At 44.9% G+C, this 21,071-nt stretch overlaps 6 non-coding genes and 1 pseudogene across 6 annotated transcripts; all 7 read left to right on the top strand.

Annotated features, from left to right (window-relative positions):
- The first annotated feature begins 1,756 nt into the window (after positions 1 to 1,756).
- LOC130303719 (U2 spliceosomal RNA) lies at positions 1,757 to 1,947 on the top strand. Its single transcript, XR_008853749.1, has one exon. It is a non-coding gene; the product is annotated as a U2 spliceosomal RNA (small nuclear RNA).
- Positions 1,948 to 4,030: 2,083 nt separating this feature from the next.
- LOC130303751 (U2 spliceosomal RNA) lies at positions 4,031 to 4,191 on the top strand (annotated as a pseudogene).
- A 692-nt stretch (positions 4,192 to 4,883) lies between these two features.
- On the top strand, positions 4,884 to 5,069 carry LOC130303748 (U2 spliceosomal RNA). Its single transcript, XR_008853777.1, has one exon. It is a non-coding gene; the product is annotated as a U2 spliceosomal RNA (small nuclear RNA).
- Positions 5,070 to 7,163: 2,094 nt separating this feature from the next.
- On the top strand, positions 7,164 to 7,354 carry LOC130303717 (U2 spliceosomal RNA). The gene has a single exon (XR_008853747.1). It is a non-coding gene; the product is annotated as a U2 spliceosomal RNA (small nuclear RNA).
- A 2,094-nt stretch (positions 7,355 to 9,448) lies between these two features.
- LOC130303716 (U2 spliceosomal RNA) lies at positions 9,449 to 9,639 on the top strand. The gene has a single exon (XR_008853746.1). It is a non-coding gene; the product is annotated as a U2 spliceosomal RNA (small nuclear RNA).
- Positions 9,640 to 11,726: 2,087 nt separating this feature from the next.
- On the top strand, positions 11,727 to 11,917 carry LOC130303715 (U2 spliceosomal RNA). The gene has a single exon (XR_008853745.1). It is a non-coding gene; the product is annotated as a U2 spliceosomal RNA (small nuclear RNA).
- A 2,100-nt stretch (positions 11,918 to 14,017) lies between these two features.
- On the top strand, positions 14,018 to 14,208 carry LOC130303714 (U2 spliceosomal RNA). The gene has a single exon (XR_008853744.1). It is a non-coding gene; the product is annotated as a U2 spliceosomal RNA (small nuclear RNA).
- Positions 14,209 to 21,071: the final 6,863 nt, after the last annotated feature.

Genomic DNA, 21,071 nt, shown 5'->3' with positions numbered 1-21,071 from the left:
AAGAAATATAAAATCTCATCCCTTCCCCAATATCGCGCCACACCCCTACCCCTTAATTCCCTGGTTGAACTTGATGGACATATGTCTTTTTTCGACCGTACTAACTATGTAACTATGTAACATAACATGGGGGGGGGGGGGGGGTCTCCTGGCTGTTCACACAGGTGTGTCATTGCTGTACATTGACCATGCATTGCTTCTGTGGTATTGCAAAGGCAAAGACAAATGCTTCCAGCCATCCATTGCACTAATGGATTGGTCATCAGCTGGCTGTCTATGTCCCGCATCAATATAGACCAAAGTACAGAGGGTTAGGCTATGCTATTGTGCACCTACCTGATGCATCAGAAGGTGCGAGGCCCTTGCTAAATTCTGTGCACAGACTTTGAGATCTATACTTTAGACTGTATCTAAACCTGCTCCAACATGGACTGACATTCTGGCCTACTTTCAGCCGATGCGACTTGTCTGTCGCTGAACAGTCGCTTTTTATGTATTCAGCACCTATGTATAATGTTGTAAAAATGCTCTAGAAGCTAAAGTCGCAGAAATGTCACACATATTTGGCCTGCAACTTTCTGTGCGACAAATTCAGACAGGAAAAATCAGTATAAATCCTTAGAAAATTATCCCCCAGTGTCTCCATCTGCTGGCGGTATTGAATAAGCATTGCTGCACTGATGGGGTATGCATTAGACGAAAAAAAAGAAGAAAAAGAAGAATAATACGCCCAGAAAAGAGGCGAAAAGGAGAAAAACGTAAAAAAACGTGAAAAAAAAGTAAGAGGAAGAGAAGGGAAAAAAAGGTGGAAATGGGTTTAAAAGTGATTTCGGCGGAGAAATATATATATATATATATATATATATATATATATATATATATACGCGCACACACACACATATATATAAACGTATTCTCCGTTGAGATATTGCAGCCGCTGCTGTGTCCAGGCCCAGGAGCCTTAGCACTGTGCTGTGATGTCACTCAATACCACTGACATCACTAGGTGTAAACAACATCTCTCCTTTGCTGTGTATGTGACTATGGAGCTGTTTGGTGATGTCGTCTATTATGGCCTTCATAGAAGCAACAGGAGATTGTTGCATCCATCTAGAACCCTCAGAACTACAGTGCTATGATGTCACTCACTTCCACAGGCCTTGCAGAGTGTAAACAACAACAACCCAGCTTTGTTGTGTATGTAACCATAGGGATTTGTGATGTCACCTAGAACCTTCACAGCAGCGACAGCTTTATGAGGAGCATCAGCACTGCTCTGCCTGAGCAGAACCATCACCGCCATAGGTTGTCAAATAACCCGGATTTAACCCACACAGGTAAGTCCAATGGGGTGCAGGCATGTCCTCTATGCTTACAGCTTCCCGTGGGTGTTGGTTTGATACCGTTTGGGGACAGCCAAGGAGGCATCTGCAGGCAACAAAGGTAGGTGTGTGCTTGTGTGTGTGTTTCCTATGCAGATCCTAAGCCCAGTGTCACATGCAAGTAGGAGGAGTAAGAAGGGTTCCTGGCAAATCCGGGTTATGGATTGCATTTAAAAAGGCCCCGTGGGAGTGCAATGGGCCCCTGTCTTGCTGCTTAGCAATAATGGTATGGGTTTAGGTTCTGCTGTGTGTACTGGTGGTTGACTGCCCCCCAGCCCAGAGTGTGCATGGAAAATTGTCTGGCAGCCTCCCTGACAGCAAGCAGTGATAGTGCCCATGAAGGGGACCTTGTTGGGCCCGCCCCTTTCACGGTTATCGCTTCTCGGCCTTTTGGCTAAGATCAAGTGTAGTATCTGTTCTTATCAGTTTAATATCTGATACGTCCCCTATCTGGGGACCATATATTAAATGGATTTTTGAGAACGGGGGCCGATTTCGAAGCTTGCTTCCGTCGCCCTATGCATTGACCCGATATGGCAGTATCTTCGGGTACAGTGCACCACCCCCTTACAGGGTTAAAAAGAAAGATTCCTACTTTCATTGCTACCTGCTTGCTGGCTAGCCAGCTAGCCAGCCCTGGGGGCCTTGCTGCTGCAGCCAAAAAACAAAAGGTGGTGCTGCTGCTGCTGCTTCTGCTGCTTCTGCTTGTGTCTGGCCGCTGTTGGAGCGTCCAGGCACAGGACTTCTGCTGCTGCTGACTAAATGGCCTCCTTAATTGGATCATTTGAGTAGCCAGCACACCTGTGCAGGTAGGGCATGACATGATAGGCAGCTGCCTTGATAGCGGGTGGGTGCTGAATGTTCCTAATTGACAAAATAAGATTAATGCTTATGAAGAAATATAAAATCTCATCCCTTCCCCAATATCGCGCCACACCCCTACCCCTTAATTCCCTGGTTGAACTTGATGGACATATGTCTTTTTTCGACCGTACTAACTATGTAACTATGTAACATAACATGGGGGGGGGGGGGGTCTCCTGGCTGTTCACACAGGTGTGTCATTGCTGTACATTGACCATGCATTGCTTCTGTGGTATTGCAAAGGCAAAGACAAATGCTTCCAGCCATCCATTGCACTAATGGATTGGTCATCAGCTGGCTGTCTATGTCCCGCATCAATATAGACCAAAGTACAGAGGGTTAGGCTATGCTATTGTGCACCTACCTGATGCATCAGAAGGTGCGAGGCCCTTGCTAAATTCTGTGCACAGACTTTGAGATCTATACTTTAGACTGTATCTAAACCTGCTCCAACATGGACTGACATTCTGGCCTACTTTCAGCCGATGCGACTTGTCTGTCGCTGAACAGTCGCTTTTTATGTATTCAGCACCTATGTATAATGTTGTAAAAATGCTCTAGAAGCTAAAGTCGCAGAAATGTCACACATATTTGGCCTGCAACTTTCTGTGCGACAAATTCAGACAGGAAAAATCAGTATAAATCCTTAGAAAATTATCCCCCAGTGTCTCCATCTGCTGGCGGTATTGAATAAGCATTGCTGCACTGATGGGGTATGCATTAGACGAAAAAAAAGAAGAAAAAGAAGAATAATACGCCCAGAAAAGAGGCGAAAAGGAGAAAAACGTAAAAAAACGTGAAAAAAAAGTAAGAGGAAGAGAAGGGAAAAAAAGGTGGAAATGGGTTTAAAAGTGATTTCGGCGGAGAAATATATATATATATATATATATATATATATATATATATATATACGCGCACACACACACATATATATAAACGTATTCTCCGTTGAGATATTGCAGCCGCTGCTGTGTCCAGGCCCAGGAGCCTTAGCACTGTGCTGTGATGTCACTCAATACCACTGACATCACTAGGTGTAAACAACATCTCTCCTTTGCTGTGTATGTGACTATGGAGCTGTTTGGTGATGTCGTCTATTATGGCCTTCATAGAAGCAACAGGAGATTGTTGCATCCATCTAGAACCCTCAGAACTACAGTGCTATGATGTCACTCACTTCCACAGGCCTTGCAGAGTGTAAACAACAACAACCCAGCTTTGTTGTGTATGTAACCATAGGGATTTGTGATGTCACCTAGAACCTTCACAGCAGCGACAGCTTTATGAGGAGCATCAGCACTGCTCTGCCTGAGCAGAACCATCACCGCCATAGGTTGTCAAATAACCCGGATTTAACCCACACAGGTAAGTCCAATGGGGTGCAGGCATGTCCTCTATGCTTACAGCTTCCCGTGGGTGTTGGTTTGATACCGTTTGGGGACAGCCAAGGAGGCATCTGCAGGCAACAAAGGTAGGTGTGTGCTTGTGTGTGTGTTTCCTATGCAGATCCTAAGCCCAGTGTCACATGCAAGTAGGAGGAGTAAGAAGGGTTCCTGGCAAATCCGGGTTATGGATTGCATTTAAAAAGGCCCCGTGGGAGTGCAATGGGCCCCTGTCTTGCTGCTTAGCAATAATGGTATGGGTTTAGGTTCTGCTGTGTGTACTGGTGGTTGACTGCCCCCCAGCCCAGAGTGTGCATGGAAAATTGTCTGGCAGCCTCCCTGACAGCAAGCAGTGATAGTGCCCATGAAGGGGACCTTGTTGGGCCCGCCCCTTTCACGGTTATCGCTTCTCGGCCTTTTGGCTAAGATCAAGTGTAGTATCTGTTCTTATCAGTTTTCATGCTGGTGGGGATGGGGTGCTGCATGGAGGATGCAGGTGTACCAGGGCTTTCCGGGGCTGGTTCTGAGGAATCAGCTCGACGGCTGCCCCGATGTGACCTGTTCCCTCCGGGTCTCGCCATGAGGCTGAGAGGGTCTAGAGCCGAGGTACTTTTGTGCCTCGGGGAGTGGTGACCCCGAGGTGCCGAAACTCACTGGGAGAATAGGCTCACTGAGTTGAAGCACGGGCACCATAATCTCTTCACCTTGTGGCACTCACCTCTTGATTCCCGGCCTTCTGGCTAGGATCAGAGAAATTTTTATAGATCCGGCCGGATGTCCGGGCAGTATATCTGCACACATTCACTTATTTATTTATTTTTTGTCTCACTGTGTCACTTTTTGCGTGTTGTGTGTTCACAGGATTTGTCAGGATGCGGTAGCCCTTCTGGGTGTCCCTCCTGGCGGTCTAGGGGAGGTGTGTGTGGCCATTAGGTTCCGCACCTCCCTGCAAACACCCCGGGTACTCCTGCTTCGCAGGGTACCTACCGTAATCGGCTCTGCGGGCAGATACCTTGGCTAACGCCAAGGGGGATGCCGGGAGCATTTGTGGTCTCCTAGTAGCTTCGGCGAAAAGGGACATCGAACCTGGAACCTCGCAGGTACCTTTTGGTCCGGAGGCGAAGGGTAAGGTTTGTTGGGGGGCCTCTCTCCTATCGGAGAAGGGCTTGCGATAGACCGCATCCTTTGTGCACGTTTTTTTAGTGTAACACGTTTGCACTTTTTCTTGCACTTTGGGTGAATCGAAAGCACGTTCCTCGGCTTTAGATAAAAAAAAAAAAAAAAAAAATCTGTTCTTATCAGTTTAATATCTGATACGTCCCCTATCTGGGGACCATATATTAAATGGATTTTTGAGAACGGGGGCCGATTTCGAAGCTTGCTTCCGTCGCCCTATGCATTGACCCGATATGGCAGTATCTTCGGGTACAGTGCACCACCCCCTTACAGGGTTAAAAAGAAAGATTCCTACTTTCATTGCTACCTGCTTGCTGGCTAGCCAGCTAGCCAGCCCTGTGGGCCTTGCTGCTGCTGCAGCCAAAAAACAAAAGGTGGTGCTGCTGCTGCTTCTGCTTCTGCTTGTGTCTGGCCCCTGTTGGAGCGTCCAGGCACAGGACTTCTGCTGCTGCTGACTAAATGGCCTCCTTAATTGGATCATTTGAGTAGCCAGCACCCCTGTGCAGGTAGGGCATGACATGATAGGCAGCTGCCTTGATAGCGGGTGGGTGCTGAATGTTCCTAATTGACAAAATAAGATTAATGCTTATGAAGAAATATAAAATCTCATCCCTTCCCCAATATCGCGCCACACCCCTACCCCTTAATTCCCTGGTTGAACTTGATGGACATATGTCTTTTTTCGACCGTACTAACTATGTAACTATGTAACATAACATGGGGGGGGGGGGGGGGGGGGTCTCCTGGCTGTTCACACAGGTGTGTCATTGCTGTACATTGACCATGCATTGCTTCTGTGGTATTGCAAAGGCAAAGACAAATGCTTCCAGCCATCCATTGCACTAATGGATTGGTCATCAGCTGGCTGTCTATGTCCCGCATCAATATAGACCAAAGTACAGAGGGTTAGGCTATGCTATTGTGCACCTACCTGATGCATCAGAAGGTGCGAGGCCCTTGCTAAATTCTGTGCACAGACTTTGAGATCTATGCTTTAGACTGTATCTAAACCTGCTCCAACATGGACTGACATTCTGGCCTACTTTCAGCCGATGCGACTTGTCTGTCGCTGAACAGTCGCTTTTTATGTATTCAGCACCTATGTATAATGTTGTAAAAATGCTCTAGAAGCTAAAGTCGCAGAAATGTCACACATATTTGGCCTGCAACTTTCTGTGCGACAAATTCAGACAGGAAAAATCAGTATAAATCCTTAGAAAATTATCCCCCAGTGTCTCCATCTGCTGGCGGTATTGAATAAGCATTGCTGCACTGATGGGGTATGCATTAGACGAAAAAAAAGAAGAAAAAGAAGAATAATACGCCCAGAAAAGAGGCGAAAAGGAGAAAAACGTAAAAAAACGTGAAAAAAAAGTAAGAGGAAGAGAAGGGAAAAAAAGGTGGAAATGGGTTTAAAAGTGATTTCGGCGGAGAAATATATATATATATATATATATATATATATATATATATATATATATATATATGCGCACACACACACATAGATATAAACGTATTCTCCGTTGAGATATTGCAGCCGCTGCTGTGTCCAGGCCCAGGAGCCTTAGCACTGTGCTGTGATGTCACTCAATACCACTGACATCACTAGGTGTAAACAACATCTCTCCTTTGCTGTGTATGTGACTATGGAGCTGTTTGGTGATGTCGTCTATTACGGCCTTCATAGAAGCAACAGGAGATTGTTGCATCCATCTTGAACCCTCAGAACTACAGTGCTATGATGTCACTCACTTCCACAGGCCTTGCAGAGTGTAAACAACAACAACCCAGCTTTGTTGTGTATGTAACCATAGGGATTTGTGATGTCACCTAGAACCTTCACAGCAGCGACAGCTTTATGAGGAGCATCAGCACTGCTCTGCCTGAGCAGAACCATCACCGCCATAGGTTGTCAAATAACCCGGATTTAACCCACACAGGTAAGTCCAATGGGGTGCAGGCATGTCCTCTATGCTTACAGCTTCCCGTGGGTGTTGGTTTGATACCGTTTGGGGACAGCCAAGGAGGCATCTGCAGGCAACAAAGGTAGGTGTGTGCTTGTGTGTGTGTTTCCTATGCAGATCCTAAGCCCAGTGTCACATGCAAGTAGGAGGAGTAAGAAGGGTTCCTGGCAAATCCGGGTTATGGATTGCATTTAAAAAGGCCCCGTGGGAGTGCAATGGGCCCCTGTCTTGCTGCTTAGCAATAATGGTATGGGTTTAGGTTCTGCTGTGTGTACTGGTGGTTGACTGCCCCCCAGCCCAGAGTGTGCATGGAAAATTGTCTGGCAGCCTCCCTGACAGCAAGCAGTGATAGTGCCCATGAAGGGGACCTTGTTGGGCCCGCCCCTTTCACGGTTATCGCTTCTCGGCCTTTTGGCTAAGATCAAGTGTAGTATCTGTTCTTATCAGTTTAATATCTGATACGTCCCCTATCTGGGGACCATATATTAAATGGATTTTTGAGAACGGGGGCCGATTTCGAAGCTTGCTTCCGTCGCCCTATGCATTGACCCGATATGGCAGTATCTTCGGGTACAGTGCACCACCCCCTTACAGGGTTAAAAAGAAAGATTCCTACTTTCATTGCTACCTGCTTGCTGGATAGCCAGCTAGCCAGCCCTGTGGGCCTTGCTGCTGCTGCAGCCAAAAAACAAAAGGTGGTGCTGCTGCTGCTTCTGCTGCTTCTGCTTCTGCTTGTGTCTGGCCCCTGTTGGAGCGTCCAGGCACAGGACTTCTGCTGCTGCTGACTAAATGGCCTCCTTAATTGGATCATTTGAGTAGCCAGCACACCTGTGCAGGTAGGGCATGACATGATAGGCAGCTGCCTTGATAGCGGGTGGGTGCTGAATGTTCCTAATTGACAAAATAAGATTAATGCTTATGAAGAAATATAAAATCTCATCCCTTCCCCAATATCGCGCCACACCCCTACCCCTTAATTCCCTGGTTGAACTTGATGGACATATGTCTTTTTTCGACCGTACTAACTATGTAACTATGTAACATAACATGGGGGGGGGGGGGGGGGGGTCTCCTGGCTGTTCACACAGGTGTGTCATTGCTGTACATTGACCATGCATTGCTTCTGTGGTATTGCAAAGGCAAAGACAAATGCTTCCAGCCATCCATTGCACTAATGGATTGGTCATCAGCTGGCTGTCTATGTCCCGCATCAATATAGACCAAAGTACAGAGGGTTAGGCTATGCTATTGTGCACCTACCTGATGCATCAGAAGGTGCGAGGCCCTTGCTAAATTCTGTGCACAGACTTTGAGATCTATGCTTTAGACTGTATCTAAACCTGCTCCAACATGGACTGACATTCTGGCCTACTTTCAGCCGATGCGACTTGTCTGTCGCTGAACAGTCGCTTTTTATGTATTCAGCACCTATGTATAATGTTGTAAAAATGCTCTAGAAGCTAAAGTCGCAGAAATGTCACACATATTTGGCCTGCAACTTTCTGTGCGACAAATTCAGACAGGAAAAATCAGTATAAATCCTTAGAAAATTATCCCCCAGTGTCTCCATCTGCTGGCGGTATTGAATAAGCATTGCTGCACTGATGGGGTATGCATTAGACGAAAAAAAAGAAGAAAAAGAAGAATAATACGCCCAGAAAAGAGGCGAAAAGGAGAAAAACGTAAAAAAACGTGAAAAAAAAGTAAGAGGAAGAGAAGAGAAAAAAAGGTGGAAATGGGTTTAAAAGTGATTTCGGCGGAGAAATATATATATATATATATATATATATATATATATATATATATATGCGCACACACACACATAGATATAAACGTATTCTCCGTTGAGATATTGCAGCCGCTGCTGTGTCCAGGCCCAGGAGCCTTAGCACTGTGCTGTGATGTCACTCAATACCACTGACATCACTAGGTGTAAACAACATCTCTCCTTTGCTGTGTATGTGACTATGGAGCTGTTTGGTGATGTCGTCTATTACGGCCTTCATAGAAGCAACAGGAGATTGTTGCATCCATCTTGAACCCTCAGAACTACAGTGCTATGATGTCACTCACTTCCACAGGCCTTGCAGAGTGTAAACAACAACAACCCAGCTTTGTTGTGTATGTAACCATAGGGATTTGTGATGTCACCTAGAACCTTCACAGCAGCGACAGCTTTATGAGGAGCATCAGCACTGCTCTGCCTGAGCAGAACCATCACCGCCATAGGTTGTCAAATAACCCGGATTTAACCCACACAGGTAAGTCCAATGGGGTGCAGGCATGTCCTCTATGCTTACAGCTTCCCGTGGGTGTTGGTTTGATACCGTTTGGGGACAGCCAAGGAGGCATCTGCAGGCAACAAAGGTAGGTGTGTGCTTGTGTGTGTGTTTCCTATGCAGATCCTAAGCCCAGTGTCACATGCAAGTAGGAGGAGTAAGAAGGGTTCCTGGCAAATCCGGGTTATGGATTGCATTTAAAAAGGCCCCGTGGGAGTGCAATGGGCCCCTGTCTTGCTGCTTAGCAATAATGGTATGGGTTTAGGTTCTGCTGTGTGTACTGGTGGTTGACTGCCCCCCAGCCCAGAGTGTGCATGGAAAATTGTCTGGCAGCCTCCCTGACAGCAAGCAGTGATAGTGCCCATGAAGGGGACCTTGTTGGGCCCGCCCCTTTCACGGTTATCGCTTCTCGGCCTTTTGGCTAAGATCAAGTGTAGTATCTGTTCTTATCAGTTTAATATCTGATACGTCCCCTATCTGGGGACCATATATTAAATGGATTTTTGAGAACGGGGGCCGATTTCGAAGCTTGCTTCCGTCGCCCTATGCATTGACCCGATATGGCAGTATCTTCGGGTACAGTGCACCACCCCCTTACAGGGTTAAAAAGAAAGATTCCTACTTTCATTGCTACCTGCTTGCTGGCTAGCCAGCTAGCCAGCCCTGTGGGCCTTGCTGCTGCTGCAGCCAAAAAACAAAAGGTGGTGCTGCTGCTGCTTCTGCTGCTTCTGCTTCTGCTTGTGTCTGGCCCCTGTTGGAGCGTCCAGGCACAGGACTTCTGCTGCTGCTGACTAAATGGCCTCCTTAATTGGATCATTTGAGTAGCCAGCACACCTGTGCAGGTAGGGCATGACATGATAGGCAGCTGCCTTGATAGCGGGTGGGTGCTGAATGTTCCTAATTGACAAAATAAGATTAATGCTTATGAAGAAATATAAAATCTCATCCCTTCCCCAATATCGCGCCACACCCCTACCCCTTAATTCCCTGGTTGAACTTGATGGACATATGTCTTTTTTCGACCGTACTAACTATGTAACTATGTAACATAACATGGGGGGGGGGGGGGTCTCCTGGCTGTTCACACAGGTGTGTCATTGCTGTACATTGACCATGCATTGCTTCTGTGGTATTGCAAAGGCAAAGACAAATGCTTCCAGCCATCCATTGCACTAATGGATTGGTCATCAGCTGGCTGTCTATGTCCCGCATCAATATAGACCAAAGTACAGAGGGTTAGGCTATGCTATTGTGCACCTACCTGATGCATCAGAAGGTGCGAGGCCCTTGCTAAATTCTGTGCACAGACTTTGAGATCTATGCTTTAGACTGTATCTAAACCTGCTCCAACATGGACTGACATTCTGGCCTACTTTCAGCCGATGCGACTTGTCTGTCGCTGAACAGTCGCTTTTTATGTATTCAGCACCTATGTATAATGTTGTAAAAATGCTCTAGAAGCTAAAGTCGCAGAAATGTCACACATATTTGGCCTGCAACTTTCTGTGCGACAAATTCAGACAGGAAAAATCAGTATAAATCCTTAGAAAATTATCCCCCAGTGTCTCCATCTGCTGGCGGTATTGAATAAGCATTGCTGCACTGATGGGGTATGCATTAGACGAAAAAAAAGAAGAAAAAGAAGAATAATACGCCCAGAAAAGAGGCGAAAAGGAGAAAAACGTAAAAAAACGTGAAAAAAAAGTAAGAGGAAGAGAAGAGAAAAAAAGGTGGAAATGGGTTTAAAAGTGATTTCGGCGGAGAAATATATATATATATATATATATATATATATATATATATATATGCGCACACACACACATAGATATAAACGTATTCTCCGTTGAGATATTGCAGCCGCTGCTGTGTCCAGGCCCAGGAGCCTTAGCACTGTGCTGTGATGTCACTCAATACCACTGACATCACTAGGTGTAAACAACATCTCTCCTTTGCTGTGTATGTGACTATGGAGCTGTTTGGTGATGTCGTCTATTACGGCCTTCATAGAAGCAACAGGAGATTGTTGCATCCATCTTGAACCCTCAGAACTACAGTGCTATGATGTCACTCACTTCCACAGGCCTTGCAGAGTGTAAACAACAACAACCCAGCTTTGTTGTGTATGTAACCATAGGGATTTGTGATGTCACCTAGAACCTTCACAGCAGCGACAGCTTTATGAGGAGCATCAGCACTGCTCTGCCTGAGCAGAACCATCACCGCCATAGGTTGTCAAATAACCCGGATTTAACCCACACAGGTAAGTCCAATGGGGTGCAGGCATGTCCTCTATGCTTACAGCTTCCCGTGGGTGTTGGTTTGATACCGTTTGGGGACAGCCAAGGAGGCATCTGCAGGCAACAAAGGTAGGTGTGTGCTTGTGTGTGTGTTTCCTATGCAGATCCTAAGCCCAGTGTCACATGCAAGTAGGAGGAGTAAGAAGGGTTCCTGGCAAATCCGGGTTATGGATTGCATTTAAAAAGGCCCCGTGGGAGTGCAATGGGCCCCTGTCTTGCTGCTTAGCAATAATGGTATGGGTTTAGGTTCTGCTGTGTGTACTGGTGGTTGACTGCCCCCCAGCCCAGAGTGTGCATGGAAAATTGTCTGGCAGCCTCCCTGACAGCAAGCAGTGATAGTGCCCATGAAGGGGACCTTGTTGGGCCCGCCCCTTTCACGGTTATCGCTTCTCGGCCTTTTGGCTAAGATCAAGTGTAGTATCTGTTCTTATCAGTTTAATATCTGATACGTCCCCTATCTGGGGACCATATATTAAATGGATTTTTGAGAACGGGGGCCGATTTCGAAGCTTGCTTCCGTCGCCCTATGCATTGACCCGATATGGCAGTATCTTCGGGTACAGTGCACCACCCCCTTACAGGGTTAAAAAGAAAGATTCCTACTTTCATTGCTACCTGCTTGCTGGCTAGCCAGCTAGCCAGCCCTGTGGGCCTTGCTGCTGCTGCAGCCAAAAAACAAAAGGTGGTGCTGCTGCTGCTTCTGCTGCTTCTGCTTCTGCTTGTGTCTGGCCCCTGTTGGAGCGTCCAGGCACAGGACTTCTGCTGCTGCTGACTAAATGGCCTCCTTAATTGGATCATTTGAGTAGCCAGCACACCTGTGCAGGTAGGGCATGACATGATAGGCAGCTGCCTTGATAGCGGGTGGGTGCTGAATGTTCCTAATTGACAAAATAAGATTAATGCTTATGAAGAAATATAAAATCTCATCCCTTCCCCAATATCGCGCCACACCCCTACCCCTTAATTCCCTGGTTGAACTTGATGGACATATGTCTTTTTTCGACCGTACTAACTATGTAACTATGTAACATAACATGGGGGGGGGGGGGTCTCCTGGCTGTTCACACAGGTGTGTCATTGCTGTACATTGACCATGCATTGCTTCTGTGGTATTGCAAAGGCAAAGACAAATGCTTCCAGCCATCCATTGCACTAATGGATTGGTCATCAGCTGGCTGTCTATGTCCCGCATCAATATAGACCAAAGTACAGAGGGTTAGGCTATGCTATTGTGCACCTACCTGATGCATCAGAAGGTGCGAGGCCCTTGCTAAATTCTGTGCACAGACTTTGAGATCTATGCTTTAGACTGTATCTAAACCTGCTCCAACATGGACTGACATTCTGGCCTACTTTCAGCCGATGCGACTTGTCTGTCGCTGAACAGTCGCTTTTTATGTATTCAGCACCTATGTATAATGTTGTAAAAATGCTCTAGAAGCTAAAGTCGCAGAAATGTCACACATATTTGGCCTGCAACTTTCTGTGCGACAAATTCAGACAGGAAAAATCAGTATAAATCCTTAGAAAATTATCCCCCAGTGTCTCCATCTGCTGGCGGTATTGAATAAGCATTGCTGCACTGATGGGGTATGCATTAGACGAAAAAAAAGAAGAAAAAGAAGAATAATACGCCCAGAAAAGAGGCGAAAAGGAGAAAAACGTAAAAAAACGTGAAAAAAAAGTAAGAGGAAGAGAAGGGAAAAAAAGGTGGAAATGGGTTTAAAAGTGATTTCGGCGGAGAAATATATATATATATATATATATATATATATATATATATATATATATATATATATATGCGCACACACACACATAGATATAAACGTATTCTCCGTTGAGATCTTGCAGCCGCTGCTGTGTCCAGGCCCAGGAGCCTTAGCACTGTGCTGTGATGTCACTCAATACCACTGACATCACTAGGTGTAAACAACATCTCTCCTTTGCTGTGTATGTGACTATGGAGCTGTTTGGTGATGTCGTCTATTACGGCCTTCATAGAAGCAACAGGAGATTGTTGCATCCATCTTGAACCCTCAGAACTACAGTGCTATGATTTCACTCACTTCCACAGGCCTTGCAGAGTGTAAACAACAACAACCCAGCTTTGTTGTGTATGTAACCATAGGGATTTGTGATGTCACCTAGAACCTTCACAGCAGCGACAGCTTTATGAGGAGCATCAGCACTGCTCTGCCTGAGCAGAACCATCACCGCCATAGGTTGTCAAATAACCCGGATTTAACCCACACAGGTAAGTCCAATGGGGTGCAGGCATGTCCTCTATGCTTACAGCTTCCCGTGGGTGTTGGTTTGATACCGTTTGGGGACAGCCAAGGAGGCATCTGCAGGCAACAAAGGTAGGTGTGTGCTTGTGTGTGTGTTTCCTATGCAGATCCTAAGCCCAGTGTCACATGCAAGTAGGAGGAGTAAGAAGGGTTCCTGGCAAATCCGGGTTATGGATTGCATTTAAAAAGGCCCCGTGGGAGTGCAATGGGCCCCTGTCTTGCTGCTTAGCAATAATGGTATGGGTTTAGGTTCTGCTGTGTGTACTGGTGGTTGACTGCCCCCCAGCCCAGAGTGTGCATGGAAAATTGTCTGGCAGCCTCCCTGACAGCAAGCAGTGATGGTGCCCATGAAGGGGACCTTGTTGGGCCCGCCCCTTTCACGGTTATCGCTTCTCGGCCTTTTGGCTAAGATCAAGTGTAGTATCTGTTCTTATCAGTTTAATATCTGATACGTCCCCTATCTGGGGACCATATATTAAATGGATTTTTGAGAACGGGGGCCGATTTCGAAGCTTGCTTCCGTCGCCCTATGCATTGACCCGATATGGCAGTATCTTCGGGTACAGTGCACCACCCCCTTACAGGGTTAAAAAGAAAGATTCCTACTTTCATTGCTACCTGCTTGCTGGCTAGCCAGCTAGCCAGCCCTGTGGGCCTTGCTGCTGCTGCAGCCAAAAAACAAAAGGTGGTGCTGCTGCTGCTTCTGCTGCTTCTGCTTCTGCTTGTGTCTGGCCCCTGTTGGAGCGTCCAGGCACAGGACTTCTGCTGCTGCTGACTAAATGGCCTCCTTAATTGGATCATTTGAGTAGCCAGCACACCTGTGCAGGTAGGGCATGACATGATAGGCAGCTGCCTTGATAGCGGGTGGGTGCTGAATGTTCCTAATTGACAAAATAAGATTAATGCTTATGAAGAAATATAAAATCTCATCCCTTCCCCAATATCGCGCCACACCCCTACCCCTTAATTCCCTGGTTGAACTTGATGGACATATGTCTTTTTTCGACCGTACTAACTATGTAACTATGTAACATAACATGGGGGGGGGGGGGGGGGGGGGGTCTCCTGGCTGTTCACACAGGTGTGTCATTGCTGTACATTGACCATGCATTGCTTCTGTGGTATTGCAAAGGCAAAGACAAATGCTTCCAGCCATCCATTGCACTAATGGATTGGTCATCAGCTGGCTGTCTATGTCCTGCATCAATATAGACCAAAGTACAGAGGGTTAGGCTATGCTATTGTGCACCTACCTGATGCATCAGAAGGTGCGAGGCCCTTGCTAAATTCTGTGCACAGACTTTGAGATCTATGCTTTAGACTGTATCTAAACCTGCTCCAACATGGACTGACATTCTGGCCTACTTTCAGCCGATGCGACTTGTCTGTCGCTGAACAGTCGCTTTTTATGTATTCAGCACCTATGTATAATGTTGTAAAAATGCTCTAGAAGCTAAAGTCGCAGAAATGTCACACATATTTGGCCTGCAACTTTCTGTGCGACAAATTCAGACAGGAAAAATCAGTATAAATCCTTAGAAAATTATCCCCCAGTGTCTCCATCTGCTGGCGGTATTGAATAAGCATTGCTGCACTGATGGGGTATGCATTAGACGAAAAAAAAGAAGAAAAAGAAGAATAATACGCCCAGAAAAGAGGCGAAAAGGAGAAAAACGTAAAAAAACGTGAAAAAAAAGTAAGAGGAAGAGAAGGGAAAAAAAGGTGGAAATGGGTTTAAAAGTGATTTCGGCGGAGAAATATATATATATATATATATATATATATATATATATATATATATGCGCACACACACACATAGATATAAACATATTCTCCGTTGAGATATTGCAGCCGCTGCTGTGTCCAGGCCCAGGAGCCTTAGCACTGTGCTGTGATGTCACTCAATACCACTGACATCACTAGGTGTAAACAACATCTCTCCTTTGCTGTGTATGTGACTATGGAGCTGTTTGGTGATGTCGTCTATTATGGCCTTCATAGAAGCAACAGGAGATTGTTGCATCCATCTTGAACCCTCAGAACTACAGTGCTATGATGTCACTCACTTCCACAGGCCTTGCAGAGTGTAAACAACAACAACCCAGCTTTGTTGTGTATGTAACCATAGGGATTTGTGATGTCACCTAGAACCTTCACAGCAGCGACAGCTTTATGAGGAGCATCAGCACTGCTCTGCCTGAGCAGAACCATCACCGCCATAGGTTGTCAAATAACCCGGATTTAACCCACACAGGTAAGTCCAATGGGGTGCAGGCATGTCCTCTATGCTTACAGCTTCCCGTGGGTGTTGGTTTGATACCGTTTGGGGACAGCCAAGGAGGCATCTGCAGGCAACAAAGGTAGGTGTGTGCTTGTGTGTGTGTTTCCTATGCAGATCCTAAGCCCAGTGTCACATGCAAGTAGGAGGAGTAAGAAGGGTTCCTGGCAAATCCGGGTTATGGATTGCATTTAAAAAGGCCCCGTGGGAGTGCAATGGGCCCCTGTCTTGCTGCTTAGCAATAATGGTATGGGTTTAGGTTCTGCTGTGTGTACTGGTGGTTGACTGCCCCCCAGCCCAGAGTGTGCATGGAAAATTGTCTGGCAGCCTCCCTGACAGCAAGCAGTGATAGTGCCCATGAAGGGGACCTTGTTGGGCCCGCCCCTTTCACGGTTATCGCTTCTCGGCCTTTTGGCTCCGATCAAGTGTAAACTTGGTCTGGGTCAGGGGTGCGGGTGATCTGCTGAGCAGGAATCCGGAGTGGTGATCTTACTGTGGAATCGACAGACAAGAGAAGAACAATGGCTGGAAAGGAATACCTCCCTGCGATTGAGAAGACTGTACGTTTTGTGGTGGAAACTTCTGACCGGGGTAAGAATCGGATTGAGTACATTGGACATGAACTTGTGGAGAAATTGGGCGGTTTTGGCATGGATAGTTTGTTCTGTGTGCAAGAGAATAGGAAGCAAGGAATATATGATGTGTCCTTCATCTATGAAGCTGATTGCCAGAACTTCTATGAATGTTTGAAAAGAAATGCCAATAACCCTGTCTTGGAAAATGTAAAGTTTTTTCCTCTGTTTGAGATGGGAGTGAAGACTCTGTTTGTACATATGTACAATCCGTTCTTAGACCCGGATATGATTAAGAACTTTCTAAGTATCTACTGTGAAAGTGTCCAAGGGGGAGTGAAGCAAACTAGTAGTTTGGGTGTGTTTAATGGCACATGGAAGTTCTTTGTAAAACTGAAGCTGGATCCTGGGAGCATTGGTGGAGTGAAACACCCACCGGCCAATTTTTCAATCGCTGGAAACCGGGGTTATGTCTATTATTATGGCCAGCCATTGTTTTGCCGTGATTGTTTGCTGTTTGGACATGTTAAAGAGGCTTGTCCAGGTAATAAGAAGTGCCGAAATTGTAAAATGCCAGGGCATGAGGCGGGAGCTTGTCCACAGCCCAGAACTTGTGATCTTTGTGGCCTTGTTGGACATGTGTATAGAAATTGTCCGGAGGTGGCTAAGAGGGAGAAGGAGAAAGAGGCCAGAAAAGATTTGGCAATTAAAAAAAGGGAAAAGGCAAAGGCAGACATGGCAGAAAAGAGTGTGATTGCTAGCATTATTGAGAAAGCAACGGTGGTGGAAGAGAAGGTGCAGGAGGAGATTGAAGAGGAGATGGAGGAGGAGGTGAGAATTGAAGAGGTGCCTAGTCCTCAGGTGTCTGGCACTCAAAAAGTTGAATGGTCGAATTCAGAAGAGGAAAGTGCTAAAGAGAGAGAGGAAGATCTTTTTCGTCCCCCACGGAAGGCGGCGAGAGGTGCCAGTGGTGAAAAGATGGAGCAGACGGTGGTGGAGACGAGTAATCGTTTTGCCGCAATATCTGAGGGTGAAATGGATAAATGCATTGGAGAAGAAACTTCTCCCTCGACACTGAGCCGTAAAGTTCATTAACTCTCTTCTAGGTTTTTTCTTCCTATGGGTTGTTATTTGATTTGATATGTCTTTTTCGGTTAGTTTGTCAAATGTTAGAGTCTTTAAAAATAAGAATAGAAGAGCGGCCATTCTGGAGGAATTGGCAGGAACTAATAATGACATAATTTGTCTACAGGAATGTGGATTGGATTTTCCTCCAAAAAAGGAGGAGTGGAGATATGGACCAGCAGTGTGGTCTTGCTCTAATGTAAATAGAAATGATGGAGTTGGGGTTTTGTTTAGGAATAATAAGTTTAAAGTTTGTAGTCAAATGGTGTTAAGGGAAGGAAGGTGTGTGTTGGTGGAGGTTGGGTTACATGGGTTTAAGTTTAAGTTAATTAATGTTTATGCACCTGTGAATAAGGAGGAGAGGGTGGGTTTGTTTGAAATAATTAAGGGGTTTTTGTCTGGGAAGGAACCAGTGTTGTTAGTAGGTGATTTCAACTGTGAGATTGGGAGGGATGCGGATGTTTCTGGAAATATGCTTAAGAGTATGGTGAGTGATTTCAAGTTAAGAGATGTGGTTGAAGTGTGTGGTGTGAATCCTGTGTTAGCAACATATCATGCTGAGAGTGGAAGGAGTGAGTCAAGATTAGATATGTGTTTTGTGTCCAAAATGATAGGATGTATGTGGTATAAGCAAGAGAGAGTGATTTATTCTGATCATGAGCGTGTGAGTTGTGGTTTGGTGTTGGATGAGATTTGCATAAGTGGGAGGGGTTACTGGAAGCTTAATGTGAAACTGTTGGATGAAAAGGAGGTATATGATAGGTATATTAAGAAGTATAAGTTATGGTGTGAGAAGAAAAAAGAATTTTTGGATTTATTGTGTTGGTGGGAGTGGGTTAAAGAAAGAACTAAGGTTTTTTTCAAGAGGGAAGGTTATAAAAGGAAAGCTAGGGAAAGAAAGAAGTATGAATGGCTGAATAAAAGGTTGGGGTTTCTCATTAAGTTGAAAAAGAAGGGATGGAGAGTGGATGGTAAGATTGATGCTGTGAAAAGAGATATAAAGGATTGGTTGAATGAAAGAGGAAAAGAGTTAATGTACCGAGCAAAAGTGGACAAATTGGAGAAGGATGAAAAGTGTTCAAGATTTTTTTTTAAGAAAGTGATTGGGAGAAAGGATGATTTAGTGAGTGTGTATGATAAGGATGGTGGTTTGGTGAGAGGCAAAGCTGTACTGAATGTGGTGAAAGAGTTTTATGAGGACTTATATGCAGTGAAACAGTGTGATAGGGGTTTGGCTGAGGAAGTGCTGGAAGTGATTGATAAGAAGGTAGATTGTAATGAGTATGAGAGTTTAATGAGAGAGATTGGAATGGAAGAAATTAAAAGGACGGTTGATAGTATGGCTAAAAATAAGACTCCTGGAGAGGATGGGTTGCCGGCTGAGTTTTATGTGAAATTGTGGGATGTACTGAAGGATGATATGGAGAGTATCTTTAAGTATATGTGGGCTAATGGAAGATTGGTGGAAAGTATGAAGAGTGGGATAGTGGTTTTGATTTATAAGAAAGGGGATGTGAATGATGTAAGGAATTGGAGGCCGATAACTTTGTTGAATGTGGATTATAAAATATTTGCAAAGCTGATTACAAATAGAATGAGGGACGTGATAGAGCAAGTGATTGGGGAGGAGCAAGTGTGTGGTGTGCCAGGAAGAAGAATTAGTGAGAATTTGTGTTTGTTGAGAGATATATTGTGGGATGGTATGTGTAGAAAGCAGGTGGTTCGTGTGTTGTCAATTGATTTTGAAAAAGCTTTTGACCGTTTGTCGCATGGGTTTTTGTTTAAGGTGCTAGTTAAAATGGGGTTTCCAGGTGATTTTGTGAATATTGTGAGAATGTTGTATAAGGAAGTGTATAGTAAGATTCTGATTAATGGATGGATGACTGAGGAGATTAAAGTATGTTCAGGGGTGAGACAGGGATGTCCCTTGTCACCTATTGCTTTTATTTGTGCTATGGAACCATTATTAGAATTATTGCGTAAGGATAAATGTGTGAGAGGTGTGAGAGTTCCGGGGGGTCGTGGTAAAGAGGTTAAAGTGTTGGCTTATATGGATGATGTATGTGTGGTAAGTGAATCTGTTGCGGCTGTAAGAAGATCCAAGTTATTGGTAAGTCTGTTTTGTGGTGCGTCTGGTTTTAAGGTCAATTGGGGAAAGAGTGAATATAAATGTTTTGGTGGTGTGACTCAGAGTGAGGATGTTGGTATGGAAGGGGTGGAAGGGCCTATTCAGGTGTTGGGGGTGAAGATGGATGAACGGTTGGATGGTAGAAATAGTTGGGAGGATGTGGGGAAGAGAGTGCAAAAGAAATTGAATTTTTGGAGGTTGAGAGAGTTGTCAATGGTTGGTAAGGTTATGATAGTGAAGAGTGTGATTTTGCCAATACTGTTATATGTTGCTGTTGTGTTTCCGCCAAGTTATATGGTTTTGCGAAAGGTGAAAAGAATGTTATTTGTGTTTTTGTGGGGTACAAAGATGGAAAGAGTTAAGAGAGAGATTGTAATGAAAGATGGTAAAAATGGAGGAATGGACTTTCCGAATGTTGATGTGTATCTGGGTGTGAATATTGTTTTTGCTTTGAAAAGAATGATGGGAGGTGAAAAGAGTTGTGCATGTATGGTGAGATATTTGGGTGGCAGTGTGTTATGTAAATTGGGTTGGTTGGAAAGAGATTTGAGAGTGCCTTATGCTTTTGTGTGTCCTAGTTGGTATGTATATGTGGTGAAATTTTTGGAGAATTATAGGTTGATTGGTGTGGGTCCAGAAGTGTTTGTGAGTAAAAAGAGTATGATTGGGTACATTAAAAAAGAGGAAGTTGAATGTTCAATTAATATGGTGAGAGCTGTAGATGTGGGGAGAGTGTGGAAGAGTATAATGACTGTTGGAGTAACAAATAGACAACGTGAGATAGTATGGCAGAGTTTGCATGGTGCGTTACCGGTAAGAGAATTTCAAAGAAATAGAGGGATTGGAAGGTATGAGAGGTGTCCAAGAGATGGGTGTGATGGGATTGAGAGTGTGATGCATGTATTTTGGAATTGTGAAATGGCGCAAGGTGTGTGGAAAGGGATGAGTTTGCTGTTTAAAGAATTGACTGGTATAAGGTATATGTCGTATGATGTGGTTATGTTTGGACTTAGTATGGTAGGGAGAGATAAGGAAAGGGTTTTTTTTTGTGTTGCTTGCCATTATTAAAGAAGTACTTTGGGATGTTAGGAATTTATGTGTATTCAAAAGAAAAAACGTGTCGGTGGAGGGTTGTATTAAGTTGATTCTAGATAGGTTATATGTTGTTTATTTGTGTGATAGGAAGAATTTGGGGGATAAGGATGCTGAGGGGATATGGAAGTTTTTGAAATGGAGATATCTTGTAAGTTTGTAATTGGTGATGGTATTTATGTTTGTTTGAAATTGAAAATAAAAAGAAAGACCTAATGATGAGTTGGACTTTACTTCAGAAAGT

Source organism: Hyla sarda, unplaced genomic scaffold, assembly GCF_029499605.1.
Source record: "Hyla sarda isolate aHylSar1 unplaced genomic scaffold, aHylSar1.hap1 scaffold_1239, whole genome shotgun sequence".
Lineage (NCBI taxonomy): Eukaryota > Metazoa > Chordata > Amphibia > Anura > Hylidae > Hyla > Hyla sarda.
Note: the sequence above shows the minus strand (reverse complement) of the source record. Positions and strands in the feature narration are given on the sequence as shown.